Source organism: Poecilia latipinna, unplaced genomic scaffold (genome assembly GCF_001443285.1).
Source record: "Poecilia latipinna isolate Pla-1442-1.1 unplaced genomic scaffold, P_latipinna-1.0 Scaffold618, whole genome shotgun sequence".
NCBI lineage: Eukaryota > Metazoa > Chordata > Actinopteri > Cyprinodontiformes > Poeciliidae > Poecilia > Poecilia latipinna.
The window spans coordinates 125,777-135,511 of record NW_015113234.1 but is presented as its reverse complement, the minus strand read 5'-3'; the positions used below and the strand labels follow the sequence as shown (position 1 = coordinate 135,511).

At 36.5% G+C, this 9,735-nt stretch overlaps 1 protein-coding gene and 1 long non-coding RNA gene across 2 annotated transcripts in view; both read left to right on the top strand.

Moving 5' to 3' along the window:
* The window catches only part of LOC106953973 (cAMP-specific 3',5'-cyclic phosphodiesterase 4B-like), a 164,997-nt gene that overhangs the window by 38,396 nt on the left and 116,866 nt on the right, over positions 1-9,735 (top strand). The window lies entirely within an intron of this gene.
* Positions 499-2,453, top strand: LOC106953974 (uncharacterized). The gene is made up of 2 exons (XR_001426279.1): positions 499-1,470; positions 1,611-2,453. It is a non-coding gene; the product is annotated as an uncharacterized LOC106953974 (long non-coding RNA).

The following is a 9,735-nucleotide window of genomic DNA, read 5'->3' as shown; positions in this document are numbered from 1 at the left end:
TTCGTGCTCAAAACCTATTTTAAGTGAATCATTGGCCTATAAAATGCTGCGGGGGAGGGGCCACATAAAATGACATGGCGGGCCATATGTGGCCCGCGGGCCTTGAGTTTGACACATGTGATCTAGTATGTAAAGGTCAATGGTGGATGACCTTAGAAACATTTAGTCATATTATTTGCAATTAACTCACATTTTTTCACTTTCTTCACAATGTTCCCACCCCTCTGGAGATTATGCAATGGCCTTTGAGAGAATATTATTATTATTATTATTATTATTATTATTATTATATGTATCTCAGTCACTGAATTACATGTCTAGACTGTCTAAATATATTTTTGTCGTCCACTGTGTGAAGTTGTAGCACATAAAATCTAGTTTTCAATCGGATATTGTGTCAATACAGTCCTTTTTCACCTGCATTGATGTGGTGATGATGACTGCGAATCATTATCTGGTGACAGTCTAATTGAAACCCTCAGGAGTGTCCCATCAGTAAACCTGAATGTGTGTTAAGTGATTGCAGCTGCAGTCAACTTGTGCTTTGCTAGAAGTGTTTAGATATATGGATGTAGATGGAGAAAATAGTAAGTCTTTATGGGAAGCAAGTTCTAAATGTTTTTACTTGGATATAAATCTGTGTGCGTCTGACCTTAGTAAACATGGAAGTATGTTTGAGACATAATAGGTGGGGTTTTTTATTGATTTTTTTTAGTCTGGATCAATCAGTCCTTTTTCTTTTTAAGATTGGTTTAGCCCTAATGGGCTTTAATGAGCAGTGACTTGACAGGAAAAAGGGTGGAGAGATCAGAGGAAGACATGCTTCAAATGGCTTGAGACCAGGAATCGAACCAGTTGATGATATGCCGGGAATGTGCTGATTTTATACAATGTGGGTTCCACAAATAAGCAGCTGCCTCTTTAATGGTCATTACTAGGTCATTTTTCCTGTGCAATTTTTCTTCACTTCATTATTATAGACAGCGGTGTAAGTAATCAAAACATCCTTAAATTTAACTTATTGAACCTGTGAAAAAATGAGACAAATAATCATAGAATGAAAAAAATTAGGAGTGTTTCTATACTGATTGTCCAAAGAACTGCAGTATCTCTTGTAACCAGTAGAGTGCAGTGTGATAACGCACACACGAACCAAAGTCAGTTTGAAGTTGAGAGGTTAGAAAGATGTGTGAATAATCATGGATTATTTATTCCTAAACCAGTTAGTTTTTGATGTCCTAATGGTTGGTTTCTTGAAGTCATGTTTCAAATAAGGATATGAAATAATTCTTCTTTTTCTAATCCTACTTGTCAGTAGTTGTTTTCACATATAGTTATGTTTTTTCTTTCATTTTTAACTCATCTAAAAAAAAATTTTAAGTTATGTCACCATTCGTTTTTTTTCTCTGTTAACAGTGAGTTAATTGGTCTGAGTACGAACTGCTCTGACAGCGACAGACTTTATAGCAGGTGAGGTGCATGTTAGTGGTTTGGTAAACCTGTTGTGCAAATGCAGATGTCTCTTTTGTGTGTGCTTTGCTCCCTGCCCACCTGTCTATTTTTAGGCCATTAAAACCTCATGTAACATGTGAATGTACCTGTGTGTACAGAGCACCACAGGACTTGGCGGATTAAGAGCCATCTCACAAAGTCCCATTAAGGCATCGCTGCAGCAAAATGTAGTGGTTAACAGGATCTGTCTCAGGACTCGTATGTAAAATGACTCTGTTCACTTTGTGAAGTCCTTGAGCATGTTAGCATTTTATGTGTATTCTACTGTGTTTTCAGGCAGAGTACCCTCCGATCCCTCAGCTGGATTTCTCCTTGCTCACTTTATTGAACTGGCTTTGTCGATGTTTAGGTTTGGGAGGAGGGAGCAAGAAGTTATTTTGGGATTCAATTATTTTCCTGCTGATTTACACATTTGTTTCCGAGCTAAAATCAATTGTGGATCTGTGTGTGACTTTGCGTATTTATGTCTCTTAGAGATAAGCTTGCATTTGTGTGGAGGGTGCAGAGATGTTGGACCTTAAGGGCGAAGAGAAATATAAACACAACAGCAGAAAAAGACGGTACTGCCTGCAAGACAGACTGTCATAATGTCATCTCTGCTGGATATAGTCATATTCAATAAATTAGAATATGCGTTCCAGTAGGTATTAAACACACTTTTCATTAAGCTCACATTTCTGCACGGTTTTTAATTGCTCTAATACCGCCTACATGTCATGTTTTCAATAGCTCAAAGTGGAAAATCATCAAAATTAACAGCAACAAAAGCTTAAGTTTATCAGTCTCTGAGTTATTAATATACAAAATGTGTTTCAATTAGTGAACTGACTTACTGGAGTACATAAACTTTTCAATCATATTAAAATTTGACGATTGCTGAATATCTAGCATATGAATAGATATCCTTTGTTACATTAAAAATGCATAAGTCTTTCACGTGGGAAAAATTGAGGTTGAGTCTTTGAGCAGAGTCAGAAGTGTTGGTAGCTTCCATTTTTGCACCTTAAATGAGAAAATGTTAATCCTGAATTACGTTTAGAAACATTAAACACTTAAATGATAAATCTAATTTCTTTTGAATGTAGAGAAAGCATAAGCAGTCATAATGGCCATGCCATGTGTTACTGCTCAACACTTTTAAATACTACCCTTCTTTGCACTGCTGTCATCTGTCCTTGTTTGAAAAACGCTACATGTTTTCAGCACTGGTTGATTATGGGTGGTGATGATGACTAGCTAAGCGATGCTCCAGTGTAGCTCATCACTGGTTACAGATTTGTGGAGCATTGTATTTGGAAGTTAAGATTTCATGCCATTATAAACCAATTTTTTTGTTAGTGTTTCGGTTTCCCTCCTGATTGGAACAGAAATGGTCATACTTTATGGTTTTAAGTGGATGTTTCACCTTGGAATGTCCATACAAATTTAACAATGTCAGACCTTTAAAATAGGTGGATTTCTACCTCTATTAAAACACAGTGAGGTATTGTATTGCAAGCAACAGATAGAATGTGGTTTTTCATTTAGCATGTACAGGTAAAGTTAAAAGTTAGAATATCTTGAAATTTCTTTAATTATTATCTTTGTGTTTCATTTCCGTTTGTTATGTTTGCATCTTCTATCAAGTATACTTTTTTTTGCCTGCAGTTTTTGACCATTAAATAGTAGTACTTTTATCTTCTGTTGAGAAAGCCGCAAACATCACTCAGATGTTTCTGGGCAGCCAGTTGCAAAGCTCGGATGAAGAAAAGGAGCGATTTTAAAATTTTTCTTGTTTTTTTTATTTCAGAATAAACATGCTCTTTAAATATATTTGTAATAGGACAACATGCTTAATTTTTGTAGTGATTTAGAACCCTGCTAAACCAGCTGAGGACTGTCCTTTGCTCTCTGGAAAAATCTGAAAAACCTAATTCCTTTGTGAGGGCAATCATGATGCTAGAGCACTTTAAATACAAGGAGCATATGGGTTCCTTAGCCATCCTGTCATGTGAATCACATCTGCACTAGCATTCTCCTTCTCCCCAACCCAACAAAACCTATTTTGTGCCTTTTCCCCCATAGTGATTTTAGTAATCAGCATGGATAAATGTTGCCTTTTCAAATGTTCTTGCAAACAGCATTTAAATCTAGAAATGCATGATTTTTTTCCCCGTTCCAAATCAGTGACCCAGGTCAGATAATGACTTTGGTCTCTGTGTTCTGTCAGAGTGTTTTTGAGCAGTGCCCTCCATTTCTCTGGTGTTCCGGACAGCTTTCGCGTGGGTGTCAGTAAACCACACGTCCAACAGGAGGATGGTGCTTCTTACACTTTTCCTTTTAGCAAGCACAGAGACAAAGGCAGAAGAATTACGCACATTGGTCGCTTGCGTTGTTGTGAATCTTCAGTCAAATATTCGCTGCTCTGAGGTGTGTGGAACAAGTGCGACTGTGAGGAGGGTAAACGGGCTAATGCAAACTTTAGAAAAACACAGGCAGTAAAAATAGATTTTGTACTTTAGCGTGTTTAATTGGTTGTTGAACTCTTCTGGGAATTTTTTTTAAAGATTTTCTATTTTTATTGTTGTTGATGTGAAATAAACCTGAGACTTCAGTCTGTTGAGATATGAGCTGACAGTTTTTAGTGTCTGCAAATACTAGGAAATCTAGGACAGCAAGCATCACATTTTCCTTTTTTAACCTGTACACATTTTAACGTCTCTTTCAAACCAGAATGCTCTTTGTTATAATACTGTTGGAAAATTCTCTGCATCTTTTTCTAAACCTGCGTCCTCATTGCTATTAATTGCCTGCTTTTCTGTATTTTTTTTTCTTCCCCCAAATGAGATTTCTGAAACAGCCCAGGCCTGGTAATCTAGGCCACAATGCAGACTTGAGTTCTGTTATCTAAGAGAGATGGAGTGTGACAGGGGCAATAAGGTGTAGCGACTTTTATGTAACCAGAGATTTGACATTAAGGGCTCTTATCTTAGCACCTAAATTCATTCCTTGTTCTCCCTGTTACCTCCATGTGACCCAAACACTCAACGTGACAACCAAGATCTTCTTTCTTTCCAACACACACTCAAGTCCTAAGGATGGTCTTGCCACCTAGCTCAGGTTTCATTGTAGAAGGGTGGGAAATAAGGGAGCATGGTTTTCTTTCTTACTCTGACACCAAGGAACCTGACAGCTCTATACTCTGTACACTGGTGAGGAAACTGTTTAAGTGATATTCTTGTTTTCAAAATAAAAGAGTATAGTTGCATTAGCATATAAATTTATCAATGCAATGTTTGCCATCAACCAGTCAAACAAAAGTTTTCATGCTGCCAATACTGTCAGAATGGCAGTATAAACGTCACATCAGCAAACTGCAATTGGAGCAGTCAGCACCAAGACGCACGTCAGCAAAGCAGAAGCGCTGTGGCTATTTTTGTATTTCATTCAATTAAATATTTAGAACAAATGACTAAAGCCTGGTGGAAAAAATCTTGTCACCATTTCTCACATACCAAGGAGATTTATTAAACTGGTTTATGTCTAAAAGTAGGGGGAAAAGCAGAGATCTGCGACTTTGAATGTGGCACAGACTGTGTAGGACTATTTCAGAGACTGTTGGTCTGCTGATAACAACTCGTTACAAGCAGAATGCCATCTCTTAATGGACAAAAAGATGAAGCAGATTAGCTACAGCGTCAGAAGACCAGACCGGGTGCCGGGTGCTGCTTTGAACAGGAAACTTAGGATATAATTCACAAAGACCCACCAAAAGTGGACATAGACTGGGAAAATGCTGCCTGGTTCAGAGAGTCTTGATTTCATTGGTGACATTTTGGTAATTAACTGGAATTAGTTCACCCTGAAGTGTTGATGCTTTTCCAAGGATTTGGCTGCTGGTGGTGTCTTTTATTGTGGGTGTTTTTGCAGACTTTGTGTCCCTTGGCCATCGACTGATCATTTGTGTTCCAAACTACCTAAATATTGTTGCCCAACATGCCCATACCTCTGAAATCATAGAATGCTTATTTTCCGATAGCTATTCCCAGCAGGATAATGGACACATTTACAAAGCACAGATAATTTGTAACTGGTTTCTGAAACCTGACGAGGTCACTGTGGTCCCCACCGTCACCACATCTTAACGCAGTAGAGGACCTTATTGATGTGGTAAAACTAAAGCATTGCATCATGGATCTACAACCGTCAAATCTGCAGCAACATGTGATGCTGTGCTGTCAAGATGGACATAAATATTTAAGACATATTTACAATGCGTTGTTGAATCATTGCCATGAAGAACTAAGGCAGTTCCAAAGGCAAAAATACCTACTAAAATACAGTTTACTATATTCAGTTATTTAAAAAGAAATGTCCACATATTCAACTCTTATTGTTTTTTGGTGAAGAAAGTGAGTTAGCTGCACTAAAGTGTTTTGGCAAGAAAAGACTACTAATTTTATTTGATCAGAAGTGGATAGTAAAGGTTGCACAATTTAGTAACTTTTGGGGGGAAATGTACTTGCAGGAGTATATTTACTGCACTGCATTTTTTACTTTTAAGTAATACTACGAACTATTGCTACTTTTGAGTAGATGAGTTTGCATAAAAAAAACAAACTTCAGAGATTGGAGTCATTACATTCTTAGATTTCTGGAAAGTATGAGCTAATATATATGCAGATCTGAGCACCAGCACTCAGCATTTTCTACCTATTATTTGACATCATTTTTGTTTATTTTGTATTAATAATAAATATTTTATTTGAAAGGTCACATAAACATTTGTTTTTACATTAAATTAAAAGCCTGTTTTGATGTGCCTTCCCACCCCACACACATAAAAAAATATTGCCCCACCAGCTAAATTTCTCTGGAACATGTTGATGTATTTAGTTCATGTCAAGCATGTCCTGTCCTGACTCCAGAGGTCCTGGTCTGTGTCTACGTCCTCCAGACTTTAAGAGAGAGACCAAAGTGTCCTCTTTTTGAAAACTAGGCTTAAATTTCTCAATCTTTTTTGCTAATTGTTATCCAATACGTTCCTGTGAGTTACTTTTTACTTCACCTTTTAGGGGAGGAAATATTTTTGAAAGGGTCAACTTTCTGAGTTCCAAAGATTCAGTGATTCTTACAGGAGCTGCTCCACATTGTGGTGATTTAATCTCTTTGCTGTGATCACCATTTATCTTCTGTGATTCTTCCTTTCTTCTCTTGACATTATTAAAACAGTGAGAGTCAGTAAAAATGGCTTAGGATTTTGATTTACATTTTTTTATGCTCTTTAAATTAATTAAATTTAAAAACTCATCGTCTTTGAGCAATACATGCTGGTTTTATTTTGCCAGCACTGAAGAACGTCACCATGTCATGCGACATTAATAGGTTGCTGGAGCAACACTGCAGCAGCCAGATTACGTCAGACGCTACCGTTTCTGCTCTCTGGCTGCAAAAGCTAGGATTATTTTCTGTGTTGACACAACTCTGCTCTGATTGGCTAACGGCTGCAATGACACACATGGCATTTTTTGTGGTGTTCTTCTCGCGTCATTAAATTTATACTTTGTCTTTTGTTGACTGCCAATAATGAGAATGATCAACCAAGTTTTACTTTCAACTGAAGAACTGCATTTCACCCTCATTGGAATGTGACTTGGTAATATTCTCAACACCAATAATTTTAATTTCTAGATTTTCTTGAGTTTCAGCACTAAAAAAAAAAAAACCAAACTTCTCTTTTGCTGCTTCTTTTTGACACCTGGGTCAGCATCAGTCAGCCACATTTGTGCTTACATGTACCTGGTGGAAGAAAAGTACCTGTTTAATTTTATTCTTATTACCAAATAAGTTCTGTCTATGATATGATGTCATAATATTATCTCCACATTTTACAGTCCTCAAACACCTTTCCCGTTGAATCTCAGCAACACTTGCATGCCTGATTTTTTTAAAAATTATTTATGGCTCAATCAAATATTTTTCACTTCAGTCTCATAGGTTGGTTTTGTTTGTTTAGGTTTGTCAATTGAAGAATCAGGTTTATTATTCGTCAATACTAAATAAATCTAAATTTTTCAACTAGATATTGAGGCAATTTTTGTTTCATTGTTTCTGTGATAAAATATCCACATGCTGTAAATATAAATTCTCAGTTTTTAATGCGACAATTTTCTTGATCTCCTTTATCCTTGGCGAAAGCTTCAAATGCTTACCGTCTATTTCAGTTTGAACTTAGGTGTTGTTTCTGCTAAACTTAAAGTTTTAATTGGAAAAATTGTTTGTGCCCAATCTAAGATGAATATCGTTCTTAGTTGGAGCTTACCTGATGTATGATATTGGCTCTTAATACTAATTAGTTATTTAAAAATCTTAAGCAACCATTTTGTCAGAAACTTGTAAAATAATTTGGAAACATTCTGACAGTTTAGTCATGTAATGAGGAGTGAATGTCCATAAGCTTGTAGGTAAGCTACAGAGTGCAGCTCTGACCTCTGGCACATATTTGAAGTGCAAGCTTCTTTCCAAGTTAATTATGTATTTCTAAATAATTTTATCTAGAAGTTAATTTTATTTTTATCTATGATTCTATCAATTTTCCTATTATTGTGTAGCTCTTCCACATAACACAGTAGCCTTGTGTGGAACAGATAATTGTTCTCAAGGGTCACAGCTCAAATTAGCATTATCAGACCAATATTACAATGAAATACACAAACTTTCAATTATTTAAGAAAGAAAATTACGTTAAGATGTAAAATATAGTCCATGCTAACGTGCCTTTGAAACGCTACAACCTTTGAGCAATAATTTAATTTTGACATAATTTACATGTTATGCAATAAATTCAATATATCTTGTATTTATGTTTATATTTTTGTTCTCTATTGTCTTATGTTGTTCATGTATATTTCTTGATTGGAATAGTTATTGGGGGAAAAGAGGGAGAACGTGAGGAGAGGAAACGGCTACATAATCTTCTGCCACTTCACAATAACAACATAGATATAATCATCTAACTACTTGAAGAATACTTAACAGTCTAACTAAAACATCAACATAGATGTTGAGCTTTGTTCAACTGAAATGTCATGAAACGGCCAACTAAATTAGTGCTTTAGAATATATCCAAAAAATATGTATTTTGGGGAGACTGGATGCACTGAACCTCATCAAAGTTAGCAAAACGCTAAATGAAAAATTAGCTCAACTAATCGTGCATTTCCAGATTAGCAGAAGTGTGCCCACCGCTGTTTTTCTCTAACATTGTTGGTTTGGTTCTTGTAAAATGACACAGAAAGATGGGGCCACACGCCATGCATGGAAGAACCACGACTGGTGAAAGTAACACTTTGAGCAGAGGAAGAAGACGAACTGCTAACTTTATATGATACTGTGGGTATTCTGAGCAAGTGTGAGACTATTTTGTTGCATTGATTAGTTTTGTATTTTATCAAGTGCAAGCTTTCTCTTTTCTCCATGCTGGCTTTTTCCTTTTTTAAGGGTTGATAATTTGTTCACTTACTCAAGTAAAGAGCCAAGCAAAGTAAAATTTGAAATTATTGACTAATAATACTCACTAATCGACTGTGTGCTTTTAAGGCTCAAATTACTACCAGTATTATCTTTTTTTTTTTCTTCTGGAAGACCATTTTCAAAGGGGTTTCTTGGCGAGCGTCTAGTGAGAAAGCTCTTGCAAGCTTCCATGGCTTGGATTCATCGGTGACTCACCACCAAAACAAATCAGTCCAATTGCAGACAAGCTAGTGCTCACATTTCCATCACTTGTCATGCTGCCATTCTGCCTCCTCTGATGTTCTTTTAGCATTTTTTTCTCCCTCATCTTCATAGCCTTTCTACCTTGAGGGCATTTACTCTTGTTTTTCTTTCTCTTCACCATTCTGATTCAGTGTTCGTACCACATCTTCTGTCTGCATACCGAGACAGTTGTATGGTTTGATTGTTTACAACCAGACTAAAACGGGATTCAAATTGCTTTTTATGATGCGATTACATTTTCCTTCTTCCTGCTGTGAAAGGGCTCCTAATTGGTGGCATGAATGCATTCACTAGAGTTTTCATTTTAATCAGCTGACCTTTGAGCTGTGTTTACGTTTCTCCATAGTCAACCTCATTACGCTGTTCACTTCCAAATTGTCTTTCCTTCTTGGCTCATCCACTTCTCCAAAGGTCACCACATCATCACTACAGATGTACTGCAAATAAACAGAAAATAAATAATGAATC